The 19,328-nt window shown below is 35.6% G+C and overlaps 1 protein-coding gene across 1 annotated transcript in view; it reads left to right on the top strand.

Annotated features, from left to right (window-relative positions):
• The first annotated feature begins 2,325 nt into the window (after nucleotides 1–2,325).
• disp1 (dispatched homolog 1 (Drosophila)) overlaps nucleotides 2,326–19,328 on the top strand; it is a 102,923-nt gene continuing 85,920 nt past the window's right edge. The window contains exon 1 of the mRNA XM_067418233.1: nucleotides 2,326–2,454. The gene's annotated coding sequence lies outside the window, so the exon portion shown is untranslated. The remainder of the gene's footprint in view (nucleotides 2,455–19,328) is intronic.

The raw sequence follows: 19,328 nt of genomic DNA, 5'->3' as shown, positions 1-19,328 counted from the left end.
TTAAAAACATTTAAAACAACCCAAACACATCCATATACATATAGAATGCTGCATTAAACAATTTCGTAAATTTAAAAAATAAATAATATATCAACTCCATAGTGGATTCCAAGTGATCAAGGGCTTAGGGCGTTCCAGTTCAGTCCATTACAAAGTTTCCGCCAGTAGTGGGCACTCTAACGTAGGTAATGACGCACATCCGAGTGAACAAGACGGAGGGAAGTTTGCGAGTGAAGGGCATGGTAAAAACGAACTGTAACGCAGCATTAATGCTTCAGCATACCAAGACATTTTGGACAATTTCATGCTCCCAACTTTGTGGGAACAGTTTGGGGATGGCTCCTTCCTTTTCCGCACCAGTGCACAAAGCGTCGGTCCATAAAGACATGGTTGAGCGAGTTTGTTGTGGAGGAACATGACTGGCCTGCACAGAGTCCTGAGCTCACAAATGCGTTTCTAGAAGAATGGTTAAAAATCCCCATAAACACACTCCTAAACCTTGAGGAAAGCCTTCCCAGAAGAGTTGAAGCTGTTAGAGCAGCAAAGGGTGAGCCGACTCCATATTAAACCCCACGAATTAACAATGGGATGGCATTAAAAGTGTGCATGTAAAGGCAGGCGTCCCCAAACTTTTGGCAATATAGTATATAATAATCGTAAATATGTCAGTATTTAGTATTTCTGGTTTTGTTTATAATGTAGTACAATCCAATGTATAATCAAATATTTTAACATTTAATTTAGAACCTGCCACACAAACCCTTCACGCGCGCGCGCGTGTGTGTGTGTGTGTGTGTAGGGTAGACCGAGTACAGTTGGTACAGGGGTACATTTGAGACACCTCAAATAACTTGCGTGCTCAACAAGTCTGGTCTGTGATATTTGCTTCGCACATGCGTATTAGCGTCCTCTTCAATCGTGGAAAATTTGAAGTCTGTGCGCTTCTCCAGTCCGAAGATATCGGTGAACGTTTTTTTTCTAAGGTCAATTTTTCATTTCACCACAGCTCTTCCACATTGAATAGCTTCTCATCCTTGCACGACTTTTAAAGTTAACTTACATTTTCTTAAACCTTAATCTGTGCTCTAAAAACTGGCATATTGCATGACTGTGTGTCATGTAAGGCAGTCGTAAAATATGGAGAAATGTCCAAGGTGGTCAGCGGGGTACAGTTGAGACGCAGTGTATCAATTGTACCCCGCACTAGAATCCTATTGTAGCACATGCATTTTAGTTGCACGATGAAATTATTTTCTTATAGTATTTTTGTCTTATTTCAAGTCCAAACATAAAAAATAATAAAAAATAAAGTAAGAAGTATTTACTAGACTAGTAAAAATCAGTCTTGTTTTGGGATTTAATTATTTTTTTTTCTATAGTTTTTGCTTAAAATAAGCAAAATAATCTGCCAATGGCAAATGGCAATTTATTATTGATAAATAATCAAATAAAATACTGAATGGAAATTAAAAAAAAATTGAATTCTAATTTTAAAGGTATTTTACAAATTCAATGAATTGGTTTGGCAGTTTTACAGCATTAGGGATGGGTGTCTCAACTGTACTCGGGTACTGTTCCAACTGTACCCAATATGGGTACAGTTGGAACGAAAAGGCTTATTGTGTTTATAAGCTAATTGTGGCAAATATGACCTACTTATGGATGTTAAGAATTATTAATATTTTAGTAGACAAGTAAAGGAAATGTCGAATGAAAAAAACACATATTTTCAGACCTCAGTTTTGGTGTGGTAACTGAAAAAGCAAAAAGTGTACCAACTGTACTCGGTCTACCCCAAACAATACATTTAGTATGAAAAATAAAGCTAAACAATATGTGTAGTGCACATTTACCAAAACAGCAGGTCATTTGGGTTCTTCATGCTAGACATTTTGGATATTTTGCACATATGCGTCATTTGGGTGAGAAATACAATTTCTACAATATACAGTAGGTGTGAACTGAAGATATGGATAACACTACATTCCCAGAATGCAATGCAATATTGACTCATTCATATCAGACTGCCAAAAGTTAACTCAAAATTGAATTAAAAGCCATAATAGTTAATACTTATTTCTGAGATGATAACTGAACACCACTTGCTGAGTCAATCATGCTACACGATACAATAGAAGGCGCTTATACTGTACAGTATTCAGTAATACACATTTTTAAAAATGCATTAAAACAGTGTGCATTGTATTTCCCATAGTTCTGAAACGGCAGGGGTAGTATGGTAGTGTTATTTGGGACACGGCCCGAGTGTTGTGTGGTGTCCGGCTGATCTGCGCAGGTCTTGCGTGTCGTGAATGTTCTCGGGATCTGCCCCTCACTTCCTGTAGTTCCTTCCCACCTTCCCAACCTCCCAACCTCCCAACCAACCTGTCCCACCGCGCATTACACATATCGGCGAGCTCCAGACGCCAAACTCGTGCTCGTGCTCGCACTGAGGTAAGATGCTCCTGTTATTAGTTTGTGTTTAATCGCTGATGCGCCTGTGAATCAGTGAGCGCGCTCTGCTACGAGCACTCTGCGCAGGCACCGTGTTTTCTACTCCGTGTTGTGTTGTGTTCAGCTGATAGTGTGCGAAAGATGCCTAGCGAGTGTTTTAGGGCACAACTGTCCCGTTTGGCCGGCATGTTTCAGTGTTTCGGGTTGTTTTGGTGTGTAGTTCTGAGGTTGTGTGTAGCGTGCGCGCTCGAGCCGTTGTTTGACTGCAGCTGGATGTGTATTGGCGTGTGTGAGTGATGTGACTGTATGGGATGGTTGTGTTGAGTTGTATTGTTGAGGAGGGATGCACTGCTCAGTATTGTTATGCAGGACTGTGTGTGTGTGTGTGTGTGTTTATTCTTCCCACCAGACAAAACTGTTGCAGTTCACCAGCACCCCCCCCCCCCCCCCATGCTTACATACCCAGGTTTCATCATATATAGATAGATTATCTTTGCCAAAGAGTGAACATATTTTGTGTGTGAGAGTGTGTGTGTATATAATTGTCAATCAATCAATCAATCAACTTTATTTATATAGCGCTTTTACAATCACGATTGTGTCAAAGCAGCTTCACAGTATCAAACAGGGTAATATTGCGACAAAATTAGATTTGGCTGTACAGCCGTACTGGAGAAAACAGTGATGTTATCAGCTTATTTTAATTTATCATATAGCGATAATTGTGTTTATAAGTTTTTTTTATTTATGCAAAATATAACTTTACACACACACACACACACACACACACATATATATGTATGTATATATATATATATATATATATAATAAATAAATAAAATATACATTTCTATTTATCAGATTTGATTTTTGCAATATATAATGTAATATGTTATTTACACACACACACACACACACACACACACACGTACACGTATAAATAACATAATACATTAAGTCTGATAAATTCAATTAAAATTAAGTCTGATAAATAAAAAATACTATATTTATATAATCTCATTGTATTATTTATCAGTCTTAATTTTTCTACTTTTTCTTATAATATATATGACATTTCATTTGTATATGTATATGTTCTTATTATATATATTCTTGACCACGATATTGTGCATTTCATTATCGTGATATAATGTATTACCGTATACCGGCACATGTCTATATATATATATTATAACTATATTTTTAGTTATAAACACATATTGGAAATTGCTCTTAATGAGTATTTTTTAAACCCTTATACACAAAATGAACTACTGGCAAATTCTTAATGTGATGTAAATGTGTTGGTCAGATTGTGTGTGTGTGTGTGTTCGTGATGAACGGCTCAGCTGCAGCTCTTCTCTCATTCGTCCTCTCTTGTGTTGCTGATCCAGAGAGATGTCCTTGTCTCTCCCCTTGATGCTGAATTGTCCACTCCGGGAGATGTATTGTGTCTGGGAATGACTTCAGGAGTTGCTTGAGTTCAGCTGATCTTTGGATTACTCATGAATTTCCCCTCATTGTTTGGTGTAATGCTTCATCAGCGATTCCAGGGCCTAGAAAACGAGGATAAGAAGAGGGAAGACACTGAGAACATGTTTCAGACAAGGCTTTCCTCTGAAAACATGGAAACGTTGATCTCGCTGTGCATGTTAGAGTTCGCCATCGGCTGCCGTGAAACGTGAAACGGGGATTCAATTGAAGTTGACAAAATTATTTTTTCCACTCAAGCTGAGATGTGTAGTCAGAAGTGTAGCCAAAACAGAAAGCATGACTGACAGAAAGAGAAAAGCATGATGTTCAGTTTCCCTTACGTAAAAAAAAGTACTATATTATATAGAAAATCCTTTGTGTCCGCTAAAACTGCACCCTAAAAGAAATACCGGGTTGTTTTAACCCCAAATTTGGATCAAAATCCAGCCATTTGGGTAAAAACTGGGTTTGTCCATAAAACAACAGTATTTTTAGCGTGTTGTATATGGATTGATTGTGTCTTAATGCTCATTATTTTGTAATGTGTTTCACAGCATCTCATGTAGTGTTGTAGTCAAGACCACCTAATCCGAGACCACCAGCATTCATAGAGATCCACATTACCACCTGAGAAGGGACTCATAACTTATAATAAATGACTTATAATAAATATAATTAGAATAAGACACTATATAGAGCTGTTATCAATCATATGAGATCATTGACAACACAATTCAACACAATACTTTGCGCTACAGAGGTGATACAGAAGATGCATCTGAATCGGTAAATTACAAATGCAAAAATAATGTTGAGGACAAAATATTGAGGATTAAAAACTATTGAATGTTTTGTTAAATCAATATCATGCTTCATGCTCAAATTTGTGAAAACAGCTCTTGCTCTTGTGATATTGGTTAATTATATTATCATAAATAAGCATTTACGTCATATGTTTAAAACGTTAAGTTATAAATCCAGATCTCGTACAAGAACTTTTTGCAACAATATTTTGTAAGTATTTGTATTAATTTTTGGTGACTTTTTTTGACAATCCCAAATTAATTTCTGAATCGGCACAATAAATAAATCAAAGTCGAAATAAGTTATTGATTGCATCTGAAGCAGTAAGTTTTACATCCTATCACATTAATGGTAAATCAGACAATGTACTGGAAATTTAGTGATATCCCAGCAGTTTTGGTCGTGACCGGTCTTTAAACTAAGTCCTCTAAGTCTGAGACCGAGGAAGATCTGTCTCGAGGACTACAACACTACTCTCATGAAACCTTTATTTCAATATTATAGAATAAGCAAGGATTAGGGTATAAATGTGCTTAATTGTCATGTCAGTAATATTGCAATTCATGTCAGTAAAATTTGTAATGTTTTTGAAAGATTATGCACATTAAGATTGCAATTATTTGATAAAAAATACAATAAAATTGTGAAATATTATTAGAATTTAAAATAATGGTTTTCTATTTTAATAGGCTTTAGAGTATTTTATATCCTGTGATCGAAGCTGAATTTATCATCATTACTCCAGTCTTCAGTGTCACATGATCCTTCACTAATCACTCTCATATGAGGACACTCTAATACGTACACTCATTATTGCAGTGCATTATGGGATTGAATAAGTGTACTCGATAACGTCCACTATTATTTCGGACACCATGTCTCCTCAGTTGCGGCCCTATTTAAGGGTATAAGGGGCGATTTCGGATTTAACAAGGGGGAGCGGCTTATAGGACACACCTGGAGAACACTATTCATCCATAAAGACTACAAAGAACTACAAAACATGACACTAGACAGGAAATAAAGTTTTCACACAAGACCGGTGAACCGTGATCTTGACATGTACACTATAGTGTTCAAAAGATTGGGGTCAGTTATTTTTTTCCTTTTTTCCCCAAAGCATTATGTGTTAAATTGATCCTGAAAAAAGTATCACTGGTCATAAATAAAATATTCAACAGCACAACTGTCCAACATTGATAATAAATCCTCATATCTGAATGATTAGTGAAGGATCAGTGACACTGAAGACTGGAGTAATGATGATAAATTCAGCTTTGATCACAGGAATAAATCACACTTTAATATATATTCACAGAGAAATTTTCAATTGTAATATTTTACAATTTCTACTGTATTTTTGATCAAATAAAGCAGACTTGAGCATAAGAGATTTTCAAAAACATTAACAACTTAAATTTTTCATGTTATATATTTGACGTTTTTCTATGCAATATAATCACAGGATTATTGATATAACAATTAAGCACATTTACCTGCCAATTTTTGCTTGTTCTAATTAAATACAGTTGGTATGGTATGGCGTATTATGTATATAATATAACCAATATATTGGTTTTTGTTGGTTTAACTTAAAAAAGTAAGTAACCTGGTTGCCTTAAAATTTTAAGTTTATTGAAATTAAATATTTGAGTTAATACAATGAAGGAAATTTGTTTAATAAATAGAAACTCAAAATATTACTGTATCTGAACCACATAAAAAAATTGATAAATCATGAAATCATGAAAATAGCTCTATTTGACATGTTTCACTGCATCATCAGAAATAAAACACACACAATTACCCAATATGCGTACACAATCTTTTAATAATATTTTAATAAAGGTTGTCAAATCTCAAAAAATGTTCATTGTATTAACTCAAAATTTTAATTTCAATGAACTCAAAATTTTAAGGCAACCAGGTAACTTTTTTCTAAATAATGTTTTACAGTGTATATATATATATATACACACACACACACACACACACACCATACCAGCTTTTTTTTGTTAAGCACTTTACAGCAACCACAGTTGACCTGAGGGCTGTACACGAAAAAAACAACAACATACATACAATTAATAGCCACACAATAAAAGCATTCAAAGTAACAAATTAAATCAAGTAAATAAAGTCAACATCTTACTAAATGTCAAAAGCCAAAAAGAAAAGATGGGTTTTAAGAAGGGTTTTAAAAACAGATAGAGAAGAGGCCTGCTTAACATGCAAAGGCAGATTATTCCATAGTATATGGAATACATATATATGAGAGAGAGAGAGAGAGAGAGAGAGAGAGAGAGAGAGAGAGAGAGAGAGAGAGAGAGAGAGAGAGAGAGAGAGAGAGAGAGAGAGAGAGAGAGAGTTTTTATAAATTAAAATAAGTATCACAAAACATATGTAAGCATTACAGTTTGGGTGGAAATGTGCTTAGTTAACATGGCAATATTGCAATGAAAAATCTCCCAATGGTTTTTCAAAAGCCTGTTCTCTGTGAGATTCACCCATGAGAGCGCTCATCCACAAGAGGGTGCCAGTTTACTAACATGTCCACTATGAGTTAGGATAATTTAGTGAGCTGGAGTGAGTTGGTTACACTGAGGCTGAATGTGAAATATTGCCAGACGGGCCGATTATACGAGCCTCAGATGTGTTTTTGCTTTATACAGTCTTTACCCTGGATGACAGTAAACACTGGAAAACAACACAAAGACCTTGAAATCTTATATCCAGATTCATCCTGGTGATCCGTCACTCGTGTCCCTGTTCATTGGCAGGATTCTGGCGATGACTGGCTGGATTTTCTTTCCGCTCGCACAGTATGTGTCCCTCCGAACGGGACGTTCCAAAAGGGATAAAACCAATAAGGAAAACAGATGTTGTTCTGTTAACTCCGGGCTTTCAGGATAAGAGGCTGTAAAAGTGATCTGGGACAGAAACAAGTCCAAAGACACATACTTCTCTTCTGCTTCGTCTATGGTTAAGATGCTCTGAATTAAACCGCACGCTATCAGAGACACAACATTAGTTTAAAGGGGACCTATTATGCAAAATTCACTTTTATAGTTTGTTTGAACACGTGTGCGTGTAAACAATCAGCCTATAATGGTACAAATCCACCCAATACTTTTTTTAATAACCCCCATCAATCATTATCAGTTATTATCATATTATCATAAATATTAATCATATTATCATATTTCCCTCTATTCCTGTAGCTAGCTCCAAGTACCCCAGAGTGCAGTCTGGACGATGGGGCGGGGCGACACATTGGGGTGGGGCGACACGTGTCGCTCCGCCCACATGCAATTTCATTGGTTTACAATACAACAAGTCTTATTGGCGTAGACGCTTCAAGCCTGCGCATGCGCATTCCTTAATGTGCGATTTTATGAATGAACCACACGGAATAGATTCATATATTGTTTTAAATGAAACAAAACGCAAAAACGAGCGCTTGGTGACGGTACCTCCGGCATAATTAAGGCTATAAATCTGTTTAACATTTGGCTTCTTCATCAGGTTCGGTGGATCAGCACAAACCCGGATTTTACGCAAATGATAATTAATTATTAACTGTAGTATTGGACACCTCCGAACACAAACGGCTAATTTTAGTTTAAAGCATGATCAATCGTTTAAACGAGATTGTTGTCCAATTGTATAAAGTGCTAAAGCGGTATAAAGTATTTCCCTGTTAATAAAATATGTGGGGCTATGAATTTATAGTTTTAAAGGTCCATATTTTATTGTAGGACTAAATAGCTAAGTGTCAACGGGTTAACATGTGACAAATTAGATATTAAAAATCCATTTATTTATCTACCCTCGCATTGTGCATGCTATAATCTGTGTACAAACGGGATGAAAATAATTTTCACTCCTGTAAATCTGTGCAACACTACCCGAGAACTTGCAGTAAATACCAAGAAGAGAAGTGATAGAAACATTTATTGCAATACGCATTTGAGCACATAAATACCCACAAAGAAGTTACACCGTGTGGAATATTAATAATAGATTTTCATTTATTAAAATTACTTAAATCAAAATAGATTGGCACCTTATTAATATTTTTTATTTCCTTTATGTGTGAATAAGTTTAGCTATACATATGTTAATACAATAATTTGCAATATATGTGCATATTTTAATTTCTAATATATGTTAATATATTAGTTTTCTATATATGTAAATCTTTTGAATTATATATTAATGCAGCTGTTTAATATATTTTACATAAGTGTGCCTCCATATATGTAAATATTTTCATTTTATAAACATCATTAAATTTGTAATGAAAAAGTCAAAATTTCATATTTTCCAGACAATGCAAAAATGTTGACCCAATGGATAAAATCAAAATTTGTCTGCAGAGAACACATGCTGAACAACAATAGTTTGTGATTTTTATTGATGTTAACAAAAAGTAAAAGTACAGAGAGCATATATAAACTTAACTGCACAAAAAAATAAAATTTTGCAAATCCAGACACAAATAGACTTTAACTCAAAATACAAAGCTTTAATGTAAACTTGGATTTGCAATAGGCCAGTCTCTTTTCTTTAATAGAGGGTGTGCGCTGGTGTCACTTTCCCGTTGGGACACAACCCTCAGCTGGACTAAGTGGCAAAACATTCTGGAGCAGGGCTTACTTTAATAAGAGAAATTGCAGAAATGGGAGCAAAACAAGCTTCTTTTTTTCCTGAAATAAATTAAATGTATTTGGATTCAACAGTGATTATTACAACTCGCCAAAGAACCAGTGTTTGGCCAGGAATTGGACTTTCAGACATTTATATGTACCTGATTCCGATGCCGGGGAATCATATAAAGCAAAGACTGTGAACACTTTATCTGCTAAACAAATACTATAAATACAGTTTAGGTAGCTCTAAATCCAGATGATTATATAATCGTCATATTACCCAGGCTTAAAAATTGTTAACAATAAGGAATTTCAGACATAACATCTGACTTGATGTGTGGTCATACTTCTAGTTGGGATTTATTGGTGAAATTAAAGTGTTGAGGACATTAATGTATATACTGGTTGTTAAATTATATTTTGTGTATTTTTAAATTTACTTGGATAGCTGTTAGCTATTACCATGAGCCAGACAATTCAGAGTTCTGCACTGTACACATTTGCTTTCGAAGAAAAACTGGGTTTGTCTATTTAACCATCCACCTTTGTAGAACACAATGCTCATTACAATGGATATTTTTTAATAAACGCTAACAAAAATATAAATATTTAATTGGCGAGTTGTCAATACAGTATATGACCTAGTATATGATTTTAGCCCAAAATTTTACATATCTAACATAAAATGTTCTGATGTCTGGATTCAGGTTGTTTCTGCGAATAGCAGCAATTTATTTGTTTGTCTTTCTGTAGCTTTTGGAAGGTTGTACAAAGATTGCTCTGATTTATTGTTGAATGTGCAATCAACTGTATCTATTTGTACCTAACCCTTTCCCAGATGTGTTTTGGGTGTTGCGCTGTTTTTGCAGCATTCATGCCGAACACCAATCCTGCCACTCAGTGTTTTTGCCACTCAGTTGGTGTAATACAGTTACACGCCATCTACTGGGATATCATGTGCATACTCTTATATTGGAACCTCAGTTCTACCAAACTGTTGCCTTCTCGTGCCGTTCTATGGCAGCATCTGAAACTAGAAAGAAGATAAAAAATGTTGGATTACTCACTGGCCACTTGAGGTAGTTGTGATTTAGTTATTTGTTGCATTCTGCAAGTTTCATAGCTTAAAACATCCTCCTCATTATAAACAAAGCATTGATTTAATCCAAAAATGGATGTTGCAGGATCTGTAATTATATTAGCACGAGACTGCTTCCAGAGTAAGACATCAATAAATACTATTTTGACAAAGAGAACTGATTGTCTCCTCTCCAACAATAAGCTGGGGTGTTCTGGGTGTTCTTTTTCAGTTCACCATCTGTATTTCTGTAAGGCTAAACCTTACAGTTTATGGATAGATGCTATATAAATGCTACATGTACAGCATTATCTACTGTGTTTGTGTACAAACTGTATTCGTAGTTTAGTGGCTTTCAATAATGCACATTCATATTATTAAATGTATTAAAGCTTTCCTTTGTTGTAGAGGTTTTTTCTGTCGCCCCTGAAATCACAGAACATTTGATCCATATTTGTTTACCATGAGAGACCAGAACAGGTTTCAACTACTTGGATTTTCGCACTCTGCGAGGTCCGTTAGGTTAAATAAATGTGCTAATTGCTATCATCCATTGACAAATTTATCAGCAAAACCTTTACATAACTATCAAAACCTCTCATCTAAACATAAAATGTGATTAAACGTTCAAAAACAATAGTTAGCCTAAATTACCTCTTTTAAAAAATGTTAGTTCTGTTTTGCATATCTACTTCTTCAAAGACACTAACGTTACATTTCTATCAAGTAAATATAACATAGAATCGTTTCAATTAAAGTTAAGAAAAGTGTCAGGAACAGTAATGTGTATTACTTGTGTGATTTTATGGACTAAACTCACCTTAAAAGCAGCGAAAACAACAGCGAGAGCCGAAGTTTTACTGCATGTTTGTCGTTTCCCCACACAGATGCAGGTAGCTCGTCGTAGGTAGATCATTTCTAAAGACGTACATAAAGGAATGCGCATGCTCAAGCCGCAAGCGTCTACGCCAATAAGATTCGCTATATTATAACCCAATGAAATTGGGTGTAGGCGGAGCGACACGTGTCGCCCCGCCTTAATGTGTCGCCCCGCCCCATCGTCCAGACTGCACTCTGGGGTTACTCGCTAGCTCCGCCGATGACTGTTTATGATTGGCCCTTTTATCATAGACACGCCCCTGAGTGAGAACTCTCTCTATCAGCACTCGCTCGAGCAATGCGTGCATTCTAAAAAATTCTGGGTTAAAAATAACCCAAGTTGGGTTGAAAATGGCAAACCCAGAAATTGAATGGGTCCATTCACTGGGTTCAAACAACCCAATTTCTGGGTTTGTCCATTTTCAACCCAACTTGGGTTGTTTTTAACCCATTACAAATATTCTGTTGTTGGATGTACCAACAAATATACGAGTCTCATAGACTCCCGGCATCTGAGCCACTGAGGACTAGTGGGTGAAGGTAAAAATGGCAATAAAATGTATTTTGCGCAAATCATTTTATGCATGACTACTAGCATGAACGAGGGTTTCAAACGCTATTTGTTGAAAAAGTTGTTTCTGAAGGTTGAATACTAAGGTTGAAGGTTGAAGCAGGTCAATACCAATGCGCCGTGCTCTAACTTCATATCCAGATCAAGTGAGGATGGCTCTTCGTATTTTTGTGAATGTTTGCAAATGTCTGTTTTGACGGAGATGAATGCTGTACTGCTAATATGGCTAAAGTTACCATCGTCTCCGACTGTATTCACTGAGACTAGAGCTCTGTGGTTAATTTTATCCCGAAAACGCTCACCGTCTGCGTAATTCATAAACACATTAATAATGCATTTTGTAGTCAGGCGACGGGCATGTTACGTTCCTGCAAGAGCACCAATACAACAATTTATAGATTAACATGACTGTACATGCTAGTCGTAGTCGATGAGTTGAATCAACTTAACTCCACAACAATTAGCATTAGGCATGGCAAGGCAAGTTTATTTATATAGCACATTTCATACCCAATGGCAATTCAAAGTACTTTACATAGAAATTAACTAAAATAGTGGTAACAAATGCATGAGAAAAAAGAATACCACGTGGACGAATAAAAAATGTAAAACAAGCATAGTTAAAACAGTTGTAAAGATGATAATAATACACAAAAAAAAATTATAATAACAATAACCAAAGATAAGAACAAAGGTAAACTAAAACAATTATAAAAAGAATAAACAGATAAAATAGGGTGCAATCAGTCGGACGTACAGTGCTCAGAGCTCATTCAATAAAATTGAGTCTAGCACTTCTGAGAGTACTTCGGCTCGGCGCAGTAAAAAGTCCCGGCCCGAAACATCTTCCCTCACATCTCCCCCTCCCTCTCTCATTTCTGTCAATAGGGAGATGTGAGGGAAGATGTTTCGGCCGGGACTTTTTACTCCGCCGAGCCGAAGTACTCTCAGAAGTGCTATTCCCTCATACATTATAGTTCTCCTTTTAAATCCGATTAGAAACGCGCCACGTTTTATTTTGTCACCATACTTAATCGTTCAACTACTCGTGTAACTGTATTTAAATAGGGGAAGGTGTTTGGTACTTCTAACTTGATCTCTGTTTGGTACCATAGTTAATGAACTGGGCTTAGTGGGCTAAGCTAAATGCTATCAGATCGTCACCGCGCGTCAGAGAGATTAAGAGCACACACTGAGACGAGAGAGGTGTGTATCAACTCGTTTTAGTTAAGGGAATAACAGTTTAATATGAAAAGGCAGTGAAGTATCCCTTTAATTGAATGATTACCACATTCTAACAGCTGGATTTTGATTTGTGTCCATAATGTGGTGTGAAAATGCATCAATTTGACAATGAAAATTCAATGCATCAATTAGATCAGGGGTGTCCAATCCTGCTCCTGGAGGGCCACTGTCCTGCAGAGTTTAGCTTCAACCACATTAAACACACCTGTACCAGCTAATTAAGGTCTTATTAGGCATACTAGAACCTTTAACAAGTGTGTTGAGGCAAGCTGGAGCTAAACTCTGCAGGACAGTGGCCCTCCAGGACCGACTTTAGACACCCCTGAATTAGATAATTTAACAATAGATTATAGTTATTCTGTGTAAAAGTCACTGCCACGATTCTAGGTTGTTGTGTGTGGTTGTTAGGGTGTTGCTAGGTGGTACTCCTACTCTTAAGACATGATTTGATAAATTGCATAATTTAATCAATTTAAACTGAATCAAATTGTTGTCAACACAAATGGAAGTGCACAGTGATGCTTTCCAATCAACACAGCATGCTTATTGATCAATCACATTTGAAACGATCACAATTTTGACCTGTTTATTAAATTTGCACTTGGCCTATTTGGATTATGACGACAGAATTGATTTAATCAACCATAAAATATTTCAGTTTGACTCTTCTATTTTTGGGATGCTTGTAACCTCGGGGTTCATGGCTGAAAGCAGGCCAGACTCGGGTCACTGGAAGCAGATTTGACCTTTGCTTGTAGTAGCTGCTCGTCGCACCAGATTGTGTTACAAACGCAACCCAAACAAATGGCAAAAGAAGGAGAGGAAATGAGTCATTAGCCAGAGTTTTCTTTTGGAGGCTGCGACCGAGGGTTCGCTTTCAGGGTTAGATGTGATTCCTCGATTAAATACCCTGCAGAAATGTGAGACAAAATGGAGTGGAATTGTTGAATTATTCCTGTCATAACATTTATACAGACTGATACTGGCAATTTAAGCAACGCAATGATTTTTAATGTGCTTTAATGCATTTTCTGTCAACTATAGGCTATATGTCAGCGATTGCTAAAATTATATTCACAGGTGTGTGTGTGTGTAAAGTTTTAATTCTGCTCACCTAAGGCTGTATTTATTCGATCAATGATACAGTAAAAATTGTGAAATATTAAAACATTTTAAAATAACTGGGTCATTTGTTTTTTTGTAGATTTTGGGTTTTGTAGAGGAGGCCCAAAACGACCATTTTCACCTGAGATCTGGAGCCAAATTACAGGGGAATAAACATGACTTTAGAAAGATGCCAGCATAATTATTTTATTTTTACACAGACATTGGTAGGTCTATTATTAAAATTTGTTAACTTTTTCAATTTTTCTTGATTTATATGCCAACGGTGATCGTCCAAAAATGGGCAAAGGGCACTTATTGTGTTTTTTGTCTTAAGTTTGAATGCCTGTAACTCAAGAAGTATTAAAGATATCTTAATATCCTTTTAGATTCTTGTTCTTAACACACATTTATTTTGGTATCTTCATTTTAAAGGCCCTATATGGTTCAGTCTGAGAGATATGGAGATCTCATTGCGGCTCCAGAGTAAACTAGTACATTTCAGTGGCCGAAAATCAAATGATCTTACAAGAAGTGCTTTTTTCCCATTTTTGAACGGTCAGCGTTAGCATATTATGCAATAAATATTGATAAAGTAAACAGATTTAACTAAAAGACCTGTCAATCTCTGTGTAAAAATAAAATAATGATTCTGCCATCTTTCTAAAGTTATTTTTACACCCGTGTAAATTGGATCCAGATCTCAGGTGAAAATGGTCATTTCTAAAATACAAAAAAAATAAATATACATCTGTGACTTTTAATATTTTGGTTTTTATCACTATTTATGTTTGTCTTTCTACAGAAAAAATATTAACAAAATCAAAAATTTGAGTAAGGGAAGTGTCCGAAATTTGATTGATTTGATATGAAATGTTAGTTTCCTACTATAAGTAAATATATATAGTAAAGTGTAATTTATTCCTGTGATCAAAGCTGAATTTATCATCATTACTCCAGTCTTCAGTGTCACTGATCCTTCACTAATCATTCTCAGATGAGGATTTACTGCTCAAGAAACATGCATGTCACTTTTGATCAATTTAATGCATATATTCTGAATAAAAGGATTAATTTATTTTCTTGTATTGACCCCAAACTTTGAAAGGTGGTGTGTACTATAATAAGCCGTAATCTATACTAGTGTATGATCGGTTGAGTTTTATCCAGGTCTGATTTTCTGAGCAATCGTCCCATATTTTGCGTCCAGGGCCCGGTTTTTCAAAAAGTTTAATCCGGATAAAATTGATCCGGATTTAGTAATCCTTTTTTTGCGATCCGTGATCACGTAATCCAGTTTACTTTTGGAGCCAGTTTTTTAAAGCAACATTGGATTGGATCAATCGGATCCGGATAGGAACTTTTCAGGATCACCAAATTTGGATAACCAGTGCTCAAACAGGATAGAGAATCACAATGTAGAACTACATGTAAAGAGCAACACGTAGAATAGCCAGTGTGGGGTCAATATTTTATTTGAAATGAAAACACACATTAAAAAACTAAAAAAAAAAAAAAAAAACTGTGATTGCCATTCTCTGCATTTTTTTGGTTATTCTGTAATCATTGCATGCATCACTAATAAATATTCTAAAAACAAAAATATTTTCGATTGTGATGAATATTAGTGACAGAATAAAATGTATTGTTTTTGGTCAATTTTGCCAGCTGTTTGTGGGATTATTTTATGAGGCCAAACTCTTTCTACTTTGCTGTAGGCCTTTACTGAAAGGCTGAATACGTTAAAGCCTACCTAATCACTGAAACCTGACAGATGAACAAATACAATTAAAACCTTATGAATAAATAGGATATCTTGTAAGATACTGCATGATCCAAATATAGTATTATTTGATACATTTTTAAAGTTTTCGTTACATTTTGGGCATGAAATCCACGCCGAATCCACCCTTCTGATGAGATCAGTTTAATCCAGATTTTTTGGATCAAACTGATCCAAATCCTACAAGAAAGCCAAACTAAAGGTTTGATCCGGATCAAAACCAAGATTGGATTACGTGATCTAATCCGATTATGTAATCCGTTTTTTCTTTTAAAAAACACATTTTCAAGATTTGATCCAATCCGTTATCCATAATCCTAGTGGATTACTTTTGAAAAACCGGGCCCTGGTATATCATGGTTGGATAAACCAGTCCTGATAATTGGATCCAGCCTTTTCCTCCGAACGCTGGGAGAAATCGATAGCGTGTGACGCGGCGTTCAGAACTCATATGTGAAATATTACAGACGAAGCCTCACGTTTGGCCCTCGGCTGTTTGACCTGAGCCTGTCAGATTGTTCTCTCTCCATCTATCCCTCCGTCCGTCCGTCCGTCCACACACAGCTGTCACTGCGGGTGTATTTGATGTAATGAGGAGAAACAGGTGTTGTGTATTAGTTCCACTTTTTTTTTTACCCCCAAATGTCACCAGGCTGGATAGAGTTGTCAGAGCGCATTATTGTGAAATACAGCTGGAGGGTTTTGCTTGACTATTGCTACAAAACATTTTCATTCGGTGTGTTAGGAAAAATGGGGGAAAAGTCATCCAGGTGGACTGACCTGAGACGGGACGGCCGGCGGGACAAAGGCTTTGAGCTGGGAAAGATTCCTCCTGCTCGCTTTTGTGCTTTCTTTAGCGGCTCCACATTATAGAAGAAACGCCTCCCAGATGTTATTGACTTCACAATGCGCTTCAAAACCATCTTATTATTTATTTACCATTATAGCTTTTATTAATATTTTGAATTCGTTTTTGTGTGTGTGTGTGTGTGTGGCTATCTTCTGTTTTTATTTAATTTGAGTTAAATTTGATGTTTTATTATTACATTTATATTATTACATTTATTTTATTTTAGTTTTTAGTTACTTTTTTTAGTTTAGTCAGTTTGTTGTGCTTCTGTAATTTTATTAAATATAATTAATACTTTTTTATTATTATTATTATTATTATTATTATAGTATAATATTAATATAACAATAATAATTACAATTATTTATTTAGCTTTATCGGAAATGAATTTAGTTTTCTATAAAAAATATTTTTTCTGTTTTAATTTTTATTTTAGTTTAATTTTAGTCGTTTTGTGCTTTTGCCATTTTGATTAAATTATTATATTTTCCAATTAAATATTATTTTTTTATTAATAATAAAAATAATAATAACACATTGTATAAAAATATTAATATTTAGTTTTTTAAAAATATTTTTTAGTTAAAGTTATTTATTTATTTAAAAATATTCAGCTTTAGATTGAGCTTTTTCACTTTTAGTCCATTTAATTAGTTTTTCAATTTTAATTTTAGTTCCATTTAACTCATTTTGTTAACTCAATTTTTTATTAAATTATGGTATTATATATATATATTTACATTACTATTAGTCAATACATTTTATTAAAAATATTTGTTGTTTTTATTTTAAATAAATTTCATGTATTTCAAATAATTTATTTGACTTTACGTTTATTGTTATTTTTCCACTAGTTTTTTAAATATTTTATTTTATTTCAGCTTTAAAAAAATGTTTTAATTAAATCGTTTTAATTTTAGTTAACAATATTAATAACTGTTAACTTTTTTTTTTTTTTTACAGAAAGATTATAAATAAATATTCTGCTTTGGTTGATAATTTGAGGATAAATTCTGCGGCGTTTTGGATCAGACCTGCTGCACACTAAATGAGGCATGAGATGCAAATGCAAAAACTTGATATCAGGCCCAGTCCTCCTCAGTGAATTCAATATTGTTCGCCTCAACATCTCCTTTCAAAACAGACCGCTCAGTGACCCCTGCCCCGAAAATCAGTTTCATTGCTCAACCTGTTCGCATTTATCATGTTTTCAGCTGATGCCTTGAAGACGGATGGCTCTTCTCAAGGACTCGCTGCAGCGTCCAAAAGTCTGCACCCCTAATTCAATGAGATAAATTGGAAAAATGTGCAAATGCAAGTTATATTTACTAGCCAGCGTCAGGAGTGCATTTGGAAGCCCCTCTCCAAACGCAGTAAATCTGGCCAGAGTTTCAGAAGGGCTCGGAGAGATCATTAGCCTGACACTAACCAGAGGAAAGATCTGGGACGCCGGCCTTCTCTGGACACACACCAAACTTCCCCAATCATGAGCGACTGCTGCTCGCATTCAAGAGCTTTGTTTAGGTCAGGGCTTTATTTGCCAGGTTTGTTGGTCCGTTCTGAAAAGTAATGAAATATAATATATGTTAGCTGGAGCAAGCTTCTGTTGCACATATTTGAGACAGAAATATACTCTTATTAGAATTGCACCAATCTGGATAAATGCGAATCACAATTTTTCAAACAGAGATCACGATTCTTCCACGATTCTGATAGACAACTAACCAAAGTTGTGGAATTTACTAGAGCTTCTGGCAAAATGTTAATTGCTGCAGTCTAGGGCTGCACGTTTTCAAGTTTTTCATTAACCGTTAACCGAGGCCCTTAGCGGTTAATACTCGGTTAACCATAGTGTGCGTCAGGGTTATTATTTTTAGTTTATTAATTTGACGACCGCCATCTCCGTAGTGAACTATAGAGAGAAATGCACATCTTGGATTACATAATCAGAGAGTAGCCTATTTCTTTTCGTTTTAAATTGTTAAAAGACATTTCAAGCTTTCTTAAGATATATATTCATGTCTGCGAGGCGTACGCTGAGTTTCGTTAAATTAGGATGAGATGCGCTCCAGTTCACGAGCAATGCGAGTGGCCGCGAGGGCGCCTGCATGATTAGAGCATGTAACGTTAGTAAAATATGCAGCCGAGAACGATTCACACAGACAGCGTTTGACTCGCGCGGCTGAGCCTCTCCCGGCAGAGAGTTCAAGCATCTGTGGACTCGTCCCTTCAGCTCCGGCCATCTTGCTTTCAGTCCGCGATCAGCTTTTTTGTTTTCTTCATTACAGTTAAAGTAACCTCTGCTTTTCTCTAGTCATTCACAAGTTTCTCACTTGAAACTTTCTTCTGATCCATTATGCCCAGCGCGCGCTGCTCCCGCTCTGCTTCTGCCCTAATGCGACTTATAGTCCAGTGCGATGTTTGTTATTTTCCTC

The sequence above is a fragment of the Pseudorasbora parva genome, chromosome 15, assembly GCF_024679245.1.
Source record: "Pseudorasbora parva isolate DD20220531a chromosome 15, ASM2467924v1, whole genome shotgun sequence".
Lineage (NCBI taxonomy): Eukaryota > Metazoa > Chordata > Actinopteri > Cypriniformes > Gobionidae > Pseudorasbora > Pseudorasbora parva.
This window is presented reverse-complemented; position numbering and strand designations above follow the sequence as displayed.